This window comes from Colius striatus, chromosome 12 (assembly GCF_028858725.1).
Source record: "Colius striatus isolate bColStr4 chromosome 12, bColStr4.1.hap1, whole genome shotgun sequence".
Classification (NCBI taxonomy): Eukaryota; Metazoa; Chordata; class Aves; order Coliiformes; family Coliidae; genus Colius; species Colius striatus.
Window position 1 is genome coordinate 18,584,200 of NC_084770.1, and position 19,396 is coordinate 18,603,595.

General features: G+C 43.4%; 1 protein-coding gene across 2 annotated transcripts in view; it reads right to left on the reverse strand.

Annotated features, from left to right (window-relative positions):
- FNDC3B (fibronectin type III domain containing 3B) overlaps nt 1-18,207 on the reverse strand; it is a 194,991-nt gene extending 176,784 nt beyond the window's left edge. For both annotated transcript variants that reach the window (XM_062005877.1, XM_062005876.1), the window contains exon 1: nt 18,036-18,207. The gene's annotated coding sequence lies outside the window, so the exon portion shown is untranslated. The remainder of the gene's footprint in view (nt 1-18,035) is intronic.
- Nucleotides 18,208-19,396: the final 1,189 nt, after the last annotated feature.

The following is a 19,396-nucleotide window of genomic DNA, read 5'->3' on the forward strand; positions in this document are numbered from 1 at the left end:
GGCCTTTTCTTAAGTACAATTATTAGCAATTCAAACAGATTTTCAGGAAGACTTCAGAAATAATCAAGAAACCTTAAGATGCACTCAACATGTAAGTTCCCATCAAGCCACATTAGCAGTCTTCTAAACAGCAGAATTAACCAAAAAGATGCTTGGAATTCTTTCTGCATTACACAGACCTCCCCACTCCAGTCTGGCATCCCAGCTTTCTCTCATGCCTACATTTAAATCATTCAAGACAAAGCCTATTGCTGAAACCAAGTCTCCAACGATACAAGTGAAGAACAACACTAAGTGCAAATGTAGCTACAGTGTAGGTGAATCTACATAAACTCTGCTGAACTCAATTGAGTCCATTAGTTTAAGGGCAGACCTCTCTATACATACACATATACCAAACAGACTGTTAGGCATTGTTCTGTACCTCAACACGCCTCTTTTTGGATGTATCCTAGTTGATATTTCCAACCAGGATATTACTAAAACGAGATGGTGTTAATAATCTGATAGTTCTTTACACCACCAGCAATGCCACATACAACAGATACACCTCTGCTACAGATATCTTTTTGTTATTCATTCACACCTCAGTATTTCAGCGTTAGAGCTGTGCTTGTGCTTCAAAGCCTGGCATCCCTTCTCCCGTAAGGACAGAAGTCAAAGATCTGTGCACAAGCACTTCAAGTCAAACACACTCTTTGCTATTTCAGGATTTAACATAAGCAGATTACAGCTCAGTTGTAGTCTGTCTGAACTTTTGTTTATCTCTTACCAGTGCTGCACTAATTATTCCTGACAAAAGACAGACTTTAATTAACAAGCAATGACCAACCTTTATCTAGAAACTCTTTCTTCCCATATAAATTCTGCCTCTAAGTAGCTATCAAATATCAAATTTTAGCACTGAATAATTAACAGATATTCTTACCACACAGAGTTAATGTGGAATTCAAACAACACAGGAGAGATGCAGGTTGTGAGGGGCTGCCAGGGACACTCTGTCCACGGGAGAAGTCAAGATGCACCTCTGCTTGTGGGAAAGCCTTTCTGCAGATCCGGGATCTTTGTGCTCTTGCAGCACAGGCTGTTCCAGGAAGGCTAGGTGGCTGCTATTCAGTGCAATGCGCTTCGCAATGAGTAAATATAAAGAAAGAAAATCTCCGCCTCAAGCCATTTAGAGGAGAAGATTTTTCCTGACACCCTTTCGTACAGGGGACGTGAAAGCTTGTCTCTTCAAATATGAGAAACAAAGAGCAGAGGCAGTTTCAAAGTAGGAATAAATTGAAGTATTGGGATAAGCAGCTAGAATGAACACTAAAGGAGAACAAGTAATTTAAATGAAAACCAGGTAGCCATGGCCGTTTTTTTTTGCTGGCACACCACTTGCTATGGTGTACTACAGGAACTCTTTAAGAGAAAGCTGTCACATACATGCACAGCAGAGCACTGAGGAGATGCTGAAAATTTTACTAGCAGCACTTCTGCACTTTACCTTCACTCTTTTCCTTTAGGGCAGGAGGTGGTGGTTAGGGGACAAGACTGGCAGACAAGGAGAACAATCACCAACACTTTGATTTCAAATAGCAGAAGTACTAAAGGACTCAAGCCACAGTAAAATATAGTTTTTGTCTATTTAACAAGGATGTTTCCCCTCACACTGTACCCCAAGAGGAACACCCCTGCCCAGTGGGGGAAGGTGCTGTGGCAGTCAGGGAAGCAGCGTCAAACCAGGACACCATTGGGGGCACAAGCACAGCCTGCTCAGGTACACCACTGGCACAGGAAGAGGGAACAGACACCATCCTTGGTATGGCTGGAAAGTCATGTCTGGGTGGTTTGAAAGGCTGAAGAAAGCCCAATTGCCAGACCAGCAAAGCCATACCAGACCTCCCACTGCTGCCTAATCAGCACTCACCCAGCAGCAAGGCAACTCGGACCTAAGGGAAACTTCCAAATCAACCCCCGGGTCTTATGCCTTAAGTCAAAACAAGAGAATCCATAAGAATAAAAGAGCTGGATGCAGGACAGACCTTTCAGTAGCAGCACTTAGAGCTGTGTGATCAGGTCACCAACTTGCGCTTTGATGTACATCTGTAGTATGTTACCTATCAATATACACAGGCAGCTCTAACACAGCACCTCCTTTTTTAATATCGTGATGTTTAACTACTCAAATAAGGTAATCTGCCAAGTTCTGTATGGCAAACACTTGTGAAACTGTTTCCTTCTCCCACTGCCTATGATATATTTAGATAATTATTTGATTTGCACCACAAAGGAAATTCAAACTCAGCTCAAGAGCAAACAAAACTTCCCTACACAAGATTGTCCTATCCATCTGGTTTCTGCACACTCAACAACCAACAGCTGGAAGGTTCTTCTGCACTGAGGCAGTTTGGATCATCCCATGAGAGCTTTTGAATCACCACAGCAATCTAACACTATAGAGGAAGACTAATCAGAGTTAGCACATGCAGTTTAAATTTAAAACAACAAATGCTACTTTCCTAAAACTGATGAGAATTGAGAGGAAAAACTGACTTGAAAGAAAAATTTACATACAATTGCGTCTTTAAAATAAAAAAAGACAGTCAACTATGAAAGAGAAATTACAATTCCCTCATTTCAGAAAGAGGGAAAGTTCAGCTAAAAGCCTAACCTTCATCTACAGTACAAGAAAGACAACATAAACGTAATGGAGTATAAAACAGGGTAAAGGAGGGAAAGAAGAACAGACAGTGACGAAAGGGAACTAAAGCTACAATAAATTGGTAAGTGAAACGATTGAGACTGAAGTCAAGACAAGTCAGACAAAAAATAAATCATGACTTGCAGGAAAACAGAAAATTAGCTGCTTTTTAAAATAAATTAGGAAGGACTGAAATCTAATAGTGGTATAATCCCACTGCAAAACAGAAGATAGGGCTAATGGTGCGGGGCAAAAAAAGCATTTAATAAATTCTTCCACTCAGTATTTGGAAAAAGGTAAAAAAATGAACTTGTATCAAACAGACTGAAGAATTACCTCAATGTCCAAGTCAGACTCAAAATTTTGCAACAAAGTTTTCATTCGAGCCTTTAAGGAAATGTGTGACCTGCTGTCAGTGACAGGATGCAGGGATGGGGAGTGATGGAGGGTGATCCACCGTCAGTAGCTGAAGGAAGCAGGGTGACCAGTGCAATTACATCCCATTAGTAAGGCACGGCTTTCAGATAAAAATAAAAATAATCAGAAGTCCATGTAGGAGTCCAGTGATAAGGAATTCAAAGATATGAGCATAATCAGTATTGTTGTTCTCTATAAAACAGGTCCTGTCAAACAAACCCAAGTGCACTCTCCAAAGAGATTACACCTTTGGTTGGAAAGATAGCTGTGTTAGCCTGTCTATATTCTTTAGCCAGCATTTGACTTAATACCATGCAACACGGATAAAAGAGTTAGCACTGCACAATCAAAATGAGGTATCTTCAACATATTAAGAGCTGGCCAGCTAACCAACCACAGTTTAATCTTTGAGCTGATAACACTGTTTGTGAATCAACCACACCATGGGTGCAGACATACCCGGCTGCTCAATGCCTGGCACTCCAGCCGGATTTACTAGCACTATGCAAGATTTATTTCTATGTTTCCAGGGCCAAGAAGGATCAGACATTAAAGAACAGCAAGAACCAGTGAGCAGAAGCAGGAGCCAGGCAAAACCAAGTTGGGCACAACATTAAAAATAAAAACCCAAAGATTAGCTACTGGAGTAGATGGGAGCAGCCAGGGGAAGTGAACAGTATTTCCTCCTCTCACGGAAATATGACTTCATGTGCTCACCAGAGATATAAATTACAAGTAAGCCAGGATAACTTTACCCTTTCTAAAAAAGAACTATAATCTTACCAAATTAAGTATATACTGACAATTTTATTAGCTTGCAAAAACTTAACTTGGCATTTATAAGAAAACCATTTTCACCCCCCTTACCCGTAACAAGTCAGTCTTCTACAAAGATTCCTACAGATACAGTATAATATACTAAGCAGAAAGCAAACAGTTATTGCCCACTTGCCAAGCTGTCAGCAATCCTCCTCTGAGAGACTTTCAGAGGTACTCCAACTGCACAGAGACATTGCTGGGAAGTTTGTCAAGTCTTGCCTTGGGAAGGCAAACCCCCAGACACATGTAGACCACTAGTAAGACTTCTGGTGCAGCCTCAGCTGGAGAACGCCCCATCAAACAAGTACATCCAGTTATTTCACCTCTGCATCTTGTTTTCTCAGCTGTGAAACAGCAATAATGAAATGCATCACCTCTGTTCGATGCTCTGGTATCCACTCAGAGCAAAGGAACTATCACATTGGTGATTTGCCAATGTTTATTTAATGATTTCCTACTAAAACTGACCACCTGTGCTGGCCAGTAATGGTAATTATCAGTTCACAGGATCCATTTGGCTGTCCACATTAACAACCACAACCTCACACTGCGAATTTTTTCATATGGACCTTCCTAAACTAGGAAATGCTTAGCAGTTTGTGGGTGGGACTGATACTAAACCACACTGCCCAGCTACCCACACGTAGGCATTATTCATTAAAACTCTAGGGATCACCAATGCTGCCTGTGTCCCCAGTCCCATCCAGGCCCTGTCCTCCTGCTCTTCCACCAGCACTTTCACAGTTGATGTCGAGTTAGTTCCTATTGCCCACGTTAACTCTTCCCCACTCATACTGGGCTGAAATCCCATCAGGATAGTAACATCAACGCTGACACACTTTGCATCAACTCAGCCATGATTGAGTAAGTGGCCACAATGTGAGATGCTGTTCCCAGTTGTTTCATTAACTCCCCAAAGACTTTTTTTTTTCAATTTAAGAAAAAACCCAAAACCAAACACATACCCACAAAAGAAAACCAAACCCAAAAACTTTAAATGCATTGGCTTATTGTGATTTTTAATTAGTGACAGGATTTCAGATAGTGCACACCCATAGCCCCAAAAGGGGGCTGAGGGGAGTACATGTGTGTACTTGTGAAACCATTGTTCCTCCATCAATACAGCTCATCCAAGTTCTTAGCTTCCCAGTCACACAACTTTAAAAGTCAACAGCTGGGTGCTTTATAACCCTGGACAACTCACAAGCTAATCCTTACGTCCTTGGCAAGGAGTCTTGGCCAAAGCCCGAGGACCCCACAGGGACTGTTCCTGTCCCACCACACTGCTTCACCTTCTTCATTCAATTGACTGCTAACGAAGGCAAAGTCCATGCTTATAAGCCAGGCAGGCAGCTGTTTTGTAAGCAGTTAAATGATAGAGGCAGGCATACTGAATTGCTGGGCAGTGGCTGGGATCCAGTATCTGCAACCATCTGGAAGTTTGCTTGGCTTTTGTTTCAAGTCTCCAGCACTGATGGATGGAAACAAGCTCCTAGTTCTTCTGCATTAACATAAAGACAAATAAAACCACTTCCCCCCCACAAGTAGCTCTGAAATGAAAGCAACAAGCTTAAATATATTATCAACACTGTCTCATTTTAGTAAAGCCTGATTCTTTGTAACAAAAAACCCAACCCAAAACAAAAAAACTTGGTTCAATCACAGAAAACAACTTTGTCAACAAGTTCCTGTGACTCCTCCTGGTAAGAGGAAAACACTCAGATGAAAGACCACAGAGGGACTTACTGCATCGTCCTCTCTCCAAGAAACATTGACTCCTGCCCTATGAAAACACTTCTGAGGAAGAGAACACTACTGACCAGTATGAAAGCAATTTCAGTGTAGCCACTAAGCAATTATCTAGATAATACCTTCACTAAATGCTGATATTTCCTTTCCCAGAGAACTGCTTAAAGCATAACTAGTAATCTGTTGTTTGTGCAGTCACTTCTCAATTTGCAGGTGACTCAATCTATATTTTCAGTAATAAAGGAAAAAAATACTTCTACTTTGGCATTGCACATCTGTTCACTAATTTTTGTCACTTGGGTTTTTTAAAGCTTTTATGTTGCATTTCAGAATAACTTCTACCTTATATGAGCAGATATAAATTCAGACATTTTAAGTATTTAAATTCACATTTGTGAAAAAATGATTGTTATTTTTCTCCCCTAAGTGAAAGTGACAACAAAGTTTATCTTGTATTCTGATTTTGCTCTGAAGCTTGTGATTATCCTGAAGTTAACATGCCCTTTCCTAGAGATGATCATTAGCAAAGATTTGGATACAAACCTCTGGGCTTTACTTGCCTCTGAACCACCCCTTTCACAAAACAGTTTTGGAAAACACCTTTATTGTTTGACTTGATGTTCAATGCACTTTAAAAGCTACCTATCTCCTTTCCTAGAGCTCTGTTACATCAGGACCTTCCAACAACAAAAGCGAGTATCAGTAACAGGATATAGGTGTGAAATTCCACCAGGATGGAAGCTGCATTGGATTTTCAGCAGCAATACTGTATGGCTCTACAGATAGATAGCTTCAAGTGCAAGCAGACTTGGAAAAAGTCAGCTAATTAAAAAATAATGACGAGGTTTATAAATTTTGTTGTTGTAACAAATGCCCCAAGTATTTTCACCACACAATATTCCAGGGCAGAAGGTCCTTTCCTATTGTCCTGCTTCCTTGAAATCAGTCTGCCATTTCTACACTCATATGAAAATACTACAGCCACATTTTATTTTGTAGCCTCGAATAATGCTCTACACATTGAAATATGTTAGGTCTTTCCGTTTGCCATGTCTCCTGTTTTCATAGCTGGACTGGTTTTGGACTAAGCTGTTTGATCACATTTTGAAGAAGTTTGTATTTATTGACAGCTTGCATCCATGTGTTCATCTGCTGACATTAGCTTTTGGGTTAAACAGTCTTGTATGCCTTCACACTGTTCATGTCTCTGATGGATTTAGAGATAGTAAAGTTCATTGGAACTTTTTTTCCTGTTAAATATTTCTGTCTCATCTTACAAGACAGGCTCTCTACACTTCCACTCATGCTTGTAACCCTCCTGCAATTCCACCACTTCAAATCTATCCATCTTTCCCCAGTACAGGTGATCAGAATGTACACATTCTCCAAAAGAAGTTCCAGAAGTACTTGCAAAATAGTATTCATCTCACTTCCCATGCCTATCAAAAGCAAAATAAAAACCCAGTCATTCTTGCATGCCTTTTTTCATGGCTCTATCACCACTAATAGAACACACTCATACACTACAGACAAGGAGTGCAAGTAATTGCACAACAAAGTCTATGCATCTCCTTATAAAACACCCTCAATACTAATATTGATCACAAAGATCAGGAAGAGATGATGTTGGTATTTTCATACTATTTACAATTTCCCTATTTCTTCCTCCCAATTGTATATTTTGCATATTCCAAGAGAAGTGTCAGCTTCAGTTGCTTCCCCCTTCCATCTGCCAAATCCCTTTGCACTCTATTAAAAATGCAGAAGTTGTTCAATGTTGTGAAACATTTTCTGTAGAAAGTATGTTCAAAAAATGCTAAAAACAAAGATAATTTATAAAGTATACAGCCAATAGAAAACACTCTAAAAAAAAAATCAGTCAAGAGCTCTTCAAAATTTTACAGAAATCAGCTTGTAAGAGTTTCTTCATTTGAACCACCTAAATTTTGCACATAGCTCCCTGAAATTGCCTTGCACTTGTCAGGCAGTAGGATCAGGCAAACAGCAGTGCTAGCAGGCCAGCACAGACAGCACCTCACAGTTCCACCCAGGCAGCAACAACTCCTGTGCCAGGACAGCCATCCTGGGGGAGCTCTGCCTGCACGGCCAGTTGGGCACCACCAGAAGACAGACAATTCTCATTTGCTCTGTGGACCCAGGACAATGTAACCCTGATACAGAATTCAGACACTTTAAAAAATAGAAGGTTTTATATAATTAATGGGAAAATAACTCTCCTGAGGACAGAGGAGGAGAAAAGTTGATAGAAGCAATCTGCCATCACACATTTTCTAAGCTGAGTACAAAATCTCTTCTCAACCATCTCAGGCTAACCCAGGCACCAGGCCAAAGCTTTGCATTTCCCTCCTGAAGTAAAAGGACAGATCTCCCACTGCCACGTGGCTAACCCACAGACTCAAAGCTGCACCTCATCCCTACCCAGCACTGCCCAGTTTTGCAGCTGCAGTGAAACCACCTCACTGCCTGTAATAAGGGTATATGAAATTTGCCCAAAGGTGGTATTACACTGTTCAAGTCAACTCAATGACATAAGAAAGCATATTACTATATTTGCTTATACTTAATTTGGAGAACACCACAGAACCTTAAATGACAATAGGGCTGCAATAATAATATGCTCAATCTACTTGCAAACTATGCCCTTCATTATTATTTTCATTCTCTTCACATATTCATATTCCCTACCTCCCAACTCTCCCATTTCAGAAGATACTACAACCATAAATCTGCTCACTTTTGTCCCCTTACACTAACCCAACAATTCAGGATGCACTGAAATTGAAACAAGTATGATGTAGTCCAGAAAAAAAATTAAGGAAGAAGGGAAGAGAAAAATAAGGATGAATTAAGACAGAGGAAGAAGGACCCAGATTTGCTATCAGACAGATCACTGTAATAGTTTAGAAGGTCTGAGAGACTTAAAAACTTACTACAGCAACTTCTGAGAGCACAATATCATCCTGTTTGACTGTATGATCAAGAAATACCAAAAGGAAGTGAAACCGTTGATGTCTAACTTTAGCGTTGTATATCCATAAATATTGCCTTTACAGTAACATAGTGGCTCACACATTCACTGAAGCAACCTATTCAGGCACCTAGAAAGTTACAGAGTAACCGTCTTGTACATTAACTAGATTGTGGTTACAGAAGCATCTGAAAGACTTGACTCTTATGTTTTATCCAGAAGCCAGAAGTGGCTACTGTGGAAGAGATCAGAGCCCCTTCTGGTCGTGCTCACTGGGATTGCCTAATTTCCACCCCATCATCATTTCCTGCCCATTGAACAAGACAGCTGGAACATCTGGACAAGCACATCCAGTGCTGTTAATCCAGAAGGGGAAAGTGAAAGATAAAACACCACAGACACAGGGGCCTGCAGAGAGAAAACGCTTAAATTAGGTAACAAGACCATTCCTCTCCATTTCAGATATCCTAGCAGGTGTGGGCACACATTTGCAATGCACACTGACCTGGTGAATAGGCTTCAAATCAGCAACAAGAAATTTGCACTGTCTAAAAGTCACAGAGGATGTTTCTCTTTTGTGCAGTCATTAGAAGCACCAACAAACTTAATAAGCAATAATGACGATCTGTTAGAGCAGCATATGGAGTTGCAAAAATAAGTACATGCAAAGCAGAAACAAACCAGCTAATTTTGCCACTAGCTGACACATAAGAAACAAGGGTTAAGGCTCACTGTATGTAAGCATGAGCAACGTTACCAACTCAGATGACTTTTGTCCAGTTATACATCAAGATCTGTGGAACTTTTGTTTTATTGATAAGCTCAGAATTTTACTTTTTTTCCTCTTTGTCCTTAAGATTTCCTGTGTATTATCAGGTGTGGTCAGCTACCACTAATGTAACCCACGTGTTCTGAACCAAGTCCTGCAAAAGCATAGTTCTACATCTTCAAAAAGCAAAACCAGAACATGTGATATAGTAGCAAAAAAAATACAGTGAAGTTAAAGCTGCTACTTTGTTATGGCACTTGACCTTCCCAGGACAGTAGGAACATCGCAGTGTCATACAGTACTCTGCAAGAGTCATGCAACAAGCTGGGTCTCTGAAGAAATCCATAGGATACTTCTGAACATAAGACACTATTTTCTCAACAACAACTGAAGTTACCCTGAATGTGAAACATAATACATTCTGTTATCATCCTTTCAGGCTTTTGTTGGTTCATCAGGTTTCTGTTGTTGCTTTGAGGTCTTGCTGAACTAAAATGTAATTTAGTTTTCCAACAAATAAACACAGAGGACAAGATACAAATAGAAAGTGACACAATGAGGCACCCTGGGTATGAGCTACCCACCTGCTTGAGTGTAAGTGAAACACAGAAGTATCAGAAAATTACATTTCACTTTTGCTTATTTTGAGAGTTACTTTCATTGGTATTACCTAAGACCAGGAGACCATCTACAGCAATCTAAATCACTAACTTCTGATTAAGGAATACTAAGAAGGCAACTGTGTCAAGCTAGACTTATCTATGTGTCAACATTAATTGAATTGCTATAAAATGAACCCTTATCCTCAAAACATCTAACATATTTCCTGCATGTACAAAATAGGCCTGAACTTTTCAGCCTGCAGGGTCATGGTGCACAAAGTAAGCAGGGATGACTCTTTCACCAATCAAAGTTATTTTGCAGTGATACAGAATCTCAAATGTTGTTAAGACTCCACAGTTTATACAGAGGATTACTTGTGACACTGCTACCACTTTCTCTCATCCTCTACACCATATAAGGTCACTCATTTAAGAGAGGATAACATATCTGCATGCTAAGATATCAACACAAACACATCTAACGAACTGACAGACCCAAAGTTATGGCCAAATTAAAAAAAAATCTTTAAAAAATAAAGTATCTCTTTCTCTTGCCCATAACAACCATCAACCTTCCTACAGCTCAGTCTGCTTCTGGGTTAGTGTCCAAGTCTGAGCTCTCCATAGACCACTCACACTGCCGCAAGCCGCTCACAGCTTAACTCCTTCCAACATTAGATGGCTTCCAACTTCTGTGCCTTAATGTTCCCTCTCTCACATGACAGACAAAACAAGAGGCCACCTCACTGCATTTCCCAGTTCCTACTTCCTTCTCTATCACTCTTCACCCATGAATACCACTACTAAACAAGAGAGAAAACTTCTGACCCATTCCTCAAAACCGGCTTTTGAAGATCATTGTGGATTTTCCATCCCTGCATGGCTGGCTGGCAGGTACCATCAACACTGACTCAACTTAGGATGCAAATGCAGTGCCCTGTGGTCCTACCGGATCATACCACCTGCAGTCTTCTGAAGTACTCGAAAACCCTATACCACAGCCTTCCTGTGTCATTTGTATGAGCCAAAACACAGCCACTTTGGCTGTAATGCTGGGCACACCCCCACTACATATGTGGGCAAACACGTTCCTCCCATACAATAGCCTCACATCCACATGCCTGCATTTTTAGTCATGCAGAGGTCCCACGTCACACCCACTGCGTGAACAAGAGCACGAAGCAAAAGCGAAGAGGACAGAAGGGAATGCAGTGCAACACAAACACAGATCTGCAGCCCCTCCCTTGCCCACATCTGAGGCGTTCAAGAAAAGCCAACAAAAAGCAAACATTGTGCCAAATGAAGAAGTGTTGTGTGTCTAGTTGCTCAGTTCCCCAGACAAGGATTGTCAGATGGCATTGGCTGCTTAGGAGGGACACTTCTGCAACATCAAATGCTGCATCCCAAGCCTGGGTCTGGAGAGACCAGAATTAACCTTGCTGCAAAGCTGAGAATCATCTTTAACAACCATGTAACAAACAGAAAAAACACAAATCATACAGAGGCAAAATTAAAAGGAAAACCTTATCTTAGTATCAGAAACCATGGGAGGCTAGTGACTAAGCATGCTAAAGGAAGGATAGGCAAGAGGGACACTGAGAAAAGCAGAAATCCAAGGAATAAGAAAACTCAATAAAGCATAAGACAATTCTGTAAGAAATCCAGAGTAAAACAGTTGTTTACTTTCATTTGCTTTTCTTTGAGGTGCTACATTTTTCTAATGCTTTCCAGCATTAGAAAATAAAGACTTGTAGCCCTCCTCAAGGCAGGCTTTGAAAACAAATTTCCTAGTTAACCTGCCAAAGCAGAGAATCTGACAGCAGCTGAGTGTCCCTCTGCCCAGGTCAGCAAACGACTCAGTGGAAACTAGACCTCAAAAGCCATGTTGTCATCCTTCAGACTCACTGTAATAGGAACAGATTTCTCACCTTAAAAGCCATAGCTTCCAAGGTAGCCATATAGTTAAAGGCAGCATTGTATACTAGAGATGCAGCACCAACACGCTTTAGTTGAAAAAAGACAGCTTACTTTCTAGCCCATTTTTCAATTTATAATACAATTGATAAAGAGGTATCTACTGGAATTAACACTATAAAATAATTCCCTGGAAGTTTTAGAGTATTTCACAAAAGAAGAGGATATTAATATGATATTGATATGATATTATATTATGAACTGAGGAAAACAAGAACAACATTTAATCTCCTCAAGCCAATCAAACACGCAACTCAAGGCAAAACATCCACCACATAACCACACTTAATGCTACAAGAAGAATGCACACATGCACGTGTTCAGGTGGGTCTCAAACTTGCATCCAGTTAAGCCAGATCCAGAAGAATCAGGTACAAGGTATGTCCCAATTTGCCTCACTTCATCACAAAAGCAGGAAATTTTTCCACATCCCACTTGAATCCAAGCCATCATTCCTGATACTAAAACAGCAAATGAAAAGCATGCCACGCAGTACAGCAAGGTGCTTCATGAAGTCAAGCCCGAGCTGTGCTTTTGCTTTTCAACCTCAGCACTGTGGCTGCTTTTCAACCATCAGTACTTACAGACAAAAGCCACTATTCAGGCTTCTGAGTTCAGGCATTATACACCCTGAATAATCCACACCCTCTGCACTTCCGACTGTGTCAATTGTGCCCTGATATTTTATTCTAATAAAGCAACACTTCTGTTTGCCATACATTTGCTAGTAACAAGACACCGAAGGCAATTCTTTCTCTTCAGTGAGCTGACTTAACATGAGTCTGCAAGAAATACGGGCTGACCAGAAGGAAACCTATTAAATGCTCTCACTATCCACAAATGTTATCACCTTTTTTCTCCTCTGCATTATTCCACATCAATAAAAACAGAACAAGCAAAGAGCAATGCATAATACTTAATAACATACCTACATCACCTCACGTGTCAGCAAGCATAAGGTCTCATATTATATGAAGTGCCATTGAATAGGCATGTACTTCCACAATAAAAGTGACTTAAAAAGGGGAATAAATTCTAACAAATAACTAATCTTACACTAAAGGAAAGCAGAAAGGTGATCCTGAAACAAAGCAGGACAGCTCTCTGCTCCCACACTGTCTCTGCTACCAAGGTTCAAAATAATCACACCATCTTACTTCAGTGCACTGCTGGGCTCAGCTAAAGAATCATGCAGAAATATGTGGGGCAAAACATAACAGGGAGATTGAGATTATAAATATTAGCATTTTATTAGTGGGTGTGTGGGGAACACAGGGAGCAACCATGTAAAATTGACACAGCTGACAGAGGCCCAGAGAACTGGCTACGAACTAGGCAGAACACATTCAATATTTTACTACTTTAAATTAAAAGCATGGGGAAATCTGTCTAAAAAACAGCCCAAGGATCTTTGAGGGTGGCAAGAGTGACCTAAAATCGTTGCTTACTGAACTTTTTAACAACAGACTCCTGGGAGCAATTTCTTTTTTCTTAACATTCCGTATGAAACATTCCTGAAAGACATGGAGTATACATTTAAATACATAGAATGTGCCTGTGTATGTATCTATTATTAGAGTCCTTTGCAAGGACCTAATAATAGAAGTGTCCATAATTATGTGTAAGGCAATTACAAGAAACTTACACATAAGGTATGTTTAAAGGTATGTACACAGCTGCCACTGAATACATCAAGGCAGCATGGAGAAATCAGACAAGCCTATCACCTACATCTCCAGAGAATTCAAGTATTCAAAAAAAAAAAAATCAAACCCAAAACACAATAGCAGAAACTCCACTCCTGAATCCATCTTGTCACTTCACTGAGAAGTTTCTAGAGGAATCAGAAGCAGATGCCAGAGCATGCAAATGATACTTATCAGTATTAGCTGCAATTTTTGCCCTCTTCAAAAAAATACAACTTAATTACTCCAGAATTGCTTGTTGCTTCATATTATGTAAACAACATTATACATAACTGCAGTTCAATAAGCAGAGTACCCAAATGGTAACTTTCAGGATATACCACCATTATAAACTGTCACCGCTAAGAATACAAATAAAGGATGTTTCTTATACAGTTGGTGTTGTAGTTGGCATTTTGTCAGTTACCTGCTAACAAACACCACAATTTACTTGTAAACAAAGGATTTCTTAGATCAAATGAAGAAAGCATGGCACTGGAGAAGCTTATGTTTCAACCTCCAAGCTCAAGAAAAGCCATCCTTTTTCCCAGTTAAAAGCACCATGAAGATCTGTTCAAAGTCACAGTACCTGGGACCTCCAGGGAATATTCCTGCTCAGGAACTGACTTTGAACACGGACTATGCTTTTCTTGTGTACTTGCTCAACAGCACTGTCATTTATCACCCAGAGCAGAGTGCAGATTTAACATCCACAGCAGCATGTCTGAAAGGCAACTAATCTCTCCAACACTGATACAAATTCCACAATAAATCATGTTTAATTAGTTCATGCTTTTTTTCCTGGCTGTCTGCAATGCAACTTTAATTTTGCAAAGAGGTGCTTAGAATAAATCGGTAAAACTGCAAATCACTGCATTCCCAGTGGAAACTGTTTGGAAGGTTATCTGCTTGCTGCCACACCGGCATTCCTGCCTGTAGATGGCCTGTTACCGTTGTGTATCCAGCGTCTCCTATTTCCACCGCCTTGTTTGAAGAGCTTCCCTCTTCTCACATACCTTCCATCTCCAGGGACTGACCGCACTGGGACACTAAACCTCGGCCGTAAACAACATGGCTTTTGATATTCCTGTTTCCAAAGGATCCTCCACCGCTCAACTGCTGCCGTTCAGCTGCACAGAGAGGATCACCTAGGCACAAACCCTTTGGGCAACATATTTGAGAAACTCTTTGCCTCACTGGTACTTTGCACAGTTGAGATTTACAAAAGGGGCTGCTGGCTTCCTCTGTTATTTATTTGATTTGCTGTAAACTAAAGGCTATTGCAAACAAATAGGACTTTGATAGCTTGCAGTATGTTGCATAAAACCATTCCAACGCAATGGGACACTGGATTTCCACCATTAACACATGCTACCGTGGCATCCTTGGAGGAGACACAGAGATGCCCTGTGAGGGCATCCCCAACTGCCAGTCCTCCTGCTTCCCACAGGTCACTCCATTTGCCCTCACATCTTTTCTTCTGTAAAGACTGGCAAACCACATTGAGAAGAAAAGCACTGCAGAAAGTAATTTGTTTTATTCAGCTGTATACGAGCTCTGGGAGTTTTATGTAATTAAATGTCTTTTGTAGGAATGAAGATCCTCAGACTACAAACATTTATTCATCCTGTAAACTCTGCTTCTGAGCTAGCGCTCACCAGACTGACAATCTACATTTTTGAGGGAAAAAGCCAATTATACTATTAGAAAGTTCATGAAAACAACCACACACATACAGAAATTTGCTGCATCATCTGTATATATTTTCTTGCACAGATTTATGAATTGTAGAAGCTTAACTGCCCTGAACTACTTCTGGCTCTAGCAGAAGACTTAAAGGAATCTACAAAGTGAAAAGAAAAAAAGCCAAATCTCTGCTAAGAAAGGGGTACGATGCAGAAATATTTTTTTCAGCTCACTAAATACCATATGTAGGGAGGAAAAAAAGTGCCAGAAAAAACACACTTCAGATTGGCAGTTACGAATTTTTCCAAGAGTAAAGATAAAACGCTTGTGGTATGGAGTTATAGCTTCGAGCTTCTTGGCTATAGTAAAATATCAGCTTCTTTTGGATGCTAACTTTCTTCATTTCTTATCCTTTGGCCAACTATATGCTAACAGTATGAAAAACCCCTCTCATCACTGTCCCAGCAGTGACCTCAAACACAAACCAGATGAATCCCAACAGTTTCAAACAAAAACATTACAAATTTGTGAAAAATACATCAACTTCCACACAGACTCATCTCTGAGCTGCATTATGAGCATAAACTAGCTAAAAGATAGCGAGCTGGGAAGAACAACATGCAATACTTCTGGGGCAGCAGAGGTTTCTCTGCCACAGCAGGGTCCTGATACAATCACAAAGCACAACTGCTTTAAAACTAACGAGAGAGAACCACAAGATTAGGAGAAAAGTACTAACAGACCACTTCTGTGCGAGACCCGAAGTGACCCCAGGAACATCGCCAAGAATCATTTTCTTACTGGTAACACCGGCAGCATGTTCTTTTACTGCTCAGAAAGATACACAGGTGGGCAAAATCACCGATGGACCAGGTGAGAGGAACAAGATGCCTCCACTGAGGAGGCAGCCAGCCCACCATCGATTCCAGAGCTTTAGGGAGGTTCTATCTTTATCTGATTTCCAGCCAAGCACACACCACATCGTCCATGTCCAGACCAGCAGCTCCCCATCAGAAAGGTGCAGAGCCCTAGACCAGTACAGACATCCAGGCACTGCCAAGCCTAGCAGTCTCAACCTTGAATATAGTGTTCCAGACTTAAAAATGCATCCAAATTTGAAACCCCATTACCTAGCACATTGTTAAGCTCGAGTTAGACTGGTTTGGCACCTTTCAGGACCTTATTGGTTGAGCCCTGGGTTCTGCAGGGGACGCAGTTAGGGGATACAGCAAATGTGGTCAGGGCACAGGGAACTGGGATATCTGAACTCTGCTCTCAAAAATCTTAGCACCAAATTCAAATAGGAATTTTAAAGAGGCCCAACAACAACAAAGAAATTCAAAACAACAACAACCACCAAAATCCCAAACCACCAAACACGAAAACTTCAGTTTTTCCATTATCTCAGTTTCCCCATCAGTGATGGGGTAAGTACCACTTTAAGGAATCAGGCCAGTACTTTTAGTTACACAAAGAAATGCAAATGAAATACAAAACTACTAATAGGGAGAGAGGCAGGCTTGCCCCCCCCCCCGCCCCGCCCCGCCTTTTATTCTACAAATATAGATGGGATAAATGGTTCATTACATTTAACTCCAAGCCGCACTACCTTAGCCAAAACCTTATTTAAATAGACCATTTCTGAGAAGCGAGAAGGGGGGGAAGGCAGAAAGGAGGGATGCAGATGTGGTCTTAGCCTAAGTGAGGTTAAGCTTTTAGAAGACTTTTTCTTTTTTTCAGTCCGTCTCCTGGTAGCGTGCCATTTGAAAAAGGTGTCTGGCAAGCAAAATCCAAAGTTTCCAGGGTTTTCCTTCCCGAAGCCGCCTCAGCCAAGAGCCGGGCGCGGAGGACGGGGCCGGGAACATTCGCTCGCGCCCTTCTCCAGCTTCTTCTCCAACATGCCCCCTGGATCCAGACTTCGGGAGGCAGCTACGGACGAGGAGGAGACCGGGTTCCTTCACCTGCCCGGCATCCCCCGGCCGGGCAACGGGGCCGCTCTCCCCGCCGGCTCCCCGGCACGGCCCCGCATCCTCCCGCCCTACGGGCACGGCTGCTCCGGGACAAACTAAGGGCAGCCGCTTCCAGGCGCACCCCCACGCGTGGCACCGGCCCCGCACACGCAGACACGGGCGCCAGCACCCACCTCTGCCCGGATTCTTCCCCTCCCTGGAGCCGCATCAGCCGTACCCGCGGCAGGGCGGGGAGGGGGGTCGATGACAGCGGCCGGGCCGGCAGCCCCTGGGGATTACCGGGCGGTGCTGGAGGGCCTGTCCCGCCGCCAGCCTCTCGCAGGGCCGCGGCGGGGCTGGTCCCGCCTGCCTACCCGGCGCCGCCCGCCGCGGAGCTCCTCGCTGAGAGGGAAGAGCCGGCGGGGCCCCGGGGCGCCGCGACACGGGCCGGGCGGCGGGAGGAGAAGGCGGCGGGGGGCGGCAAGAGAAACTTTCCGCCAAGTGTGGCCGCGTCCCGCCACCGCCCCGTCCCGCCGCCGCCGCCCCGCGCTCCCGCCCCGCCGACGAACAAAAGAGCCGGGACCGGGAGCGGCACCTCGGGGCGGGGAACGCGGCTCCCCGGGGCTGCCCGCCGCGCCGAGATGAGTCGAGCCGAGCCGAACGACACGCTCCCCGCCCAGGACCCCCTTCCCCCGCCGCGTCCTTACCTGGCGGAGGGCTGGTGCGGAGCGGCGGGCCGGGCCGAGCCGGGCGCGGCGGTGAGTCCCGGCTAGCTGGAGCGAGTGCCAGGAGGGCTCGGCGGGGATTCCGCCATGTCAGTGATGTCGGCACCACATGGGGCCCGCGGACGGCCCACGCTACCGCGCACTCTGGAGTAGAGGCTCCCGCCGAAAAGCCGGCTGAAGCGGGCGGCGGCAGGGCGCGCCGGCCCTCCTGCCCCCGCCCCGCCGGGCGGCAGCTCCGCCTCCCCGGGGCGGCCCCGCGCCGCAGCCCCCGCCCCGGCCCCGGCCGAGAGGCGGGCGGCGGGGAAGGGCAGGGGCTGGGGCCCGGCCGCGGCTCGGGTGGCAGCGGCGCGGTGGTGGGAGCTCGGCGTCGGCTCTGCCGCCTGGAACGGAACGGAACAGGCCCGGCCGGCGCTCCACTCGTGTCGCCTCGTTTCTACCCGGTTCTTCCCAGTGAGTGATTCCCAGAAATTGTCCCTGGAACATAAATCCCACAGCGAGCCCTCCTTCTGCCCGATCCGCGGCCTCCATCGTCGGGGCAGAGATTGGTTCCTGTTGTCACAAAAATGCCTTTCGTAGCTGGGGAAGCCCTCATCCAAGTAATTTAAGGCTGGAATGTGCATACTCCTGTGCTCTTCCTTGTGTCCTTCCCCCTCGGGACAGTGAAACAGAAGCTGTCCCCTCAGAAGGTGGACCCTGGGTCCCATCAGGGGAGTCATTCCACCTTTTCCACCAGTGGGAGTTGAGGAGAAGTTTTAGGCAACGTTTTTCAGAGATAAAGAAATTAAGTTGTGTCAGCCCAAAAAAAGTGTCTCTCAAAGAGAGCCTTGAAGAGCCACAGTGGTCATTTACCTCTCAGCACTGCATCCACGCAATGTGGGAATCATGGCTAGAGCTTTAATCTGGTTACAGGAAAAACTTAAAATAGGCCTTGGTCACACCCATCCCATTGGTCACAGGGTCTTTGGACTTGACCTTAGTTCTTTGGGTAGCTAACTTTCCTCCACAAAAGCTCATCACTCCTACATCTTGTGCTCTGCTTCTCTCCATCACTGTATTATTTTTCCAACGTGACTTTTCCTTACAGCTTTTCATCAGCAATTCATCTACTTCACCCGCCAGAGCAAGGTTTGCTTTTAGAAACTAGAAAACCCCAGTGCAGTCTCAGGCAGCCCAGGTGTACTTTCATCAGCTCCCATTAAAATATCCACACAAACACTTTTCCCATAGGACTCCTTGATGCTTTACTTCTTGTTGAGACTCATATTAAGGGAAGATTTGTTTGGCATAACAGTTTGGTAAAACCAAAACATAATGCCTAATTAGGCTGGTTTTGGGGGTTTCTT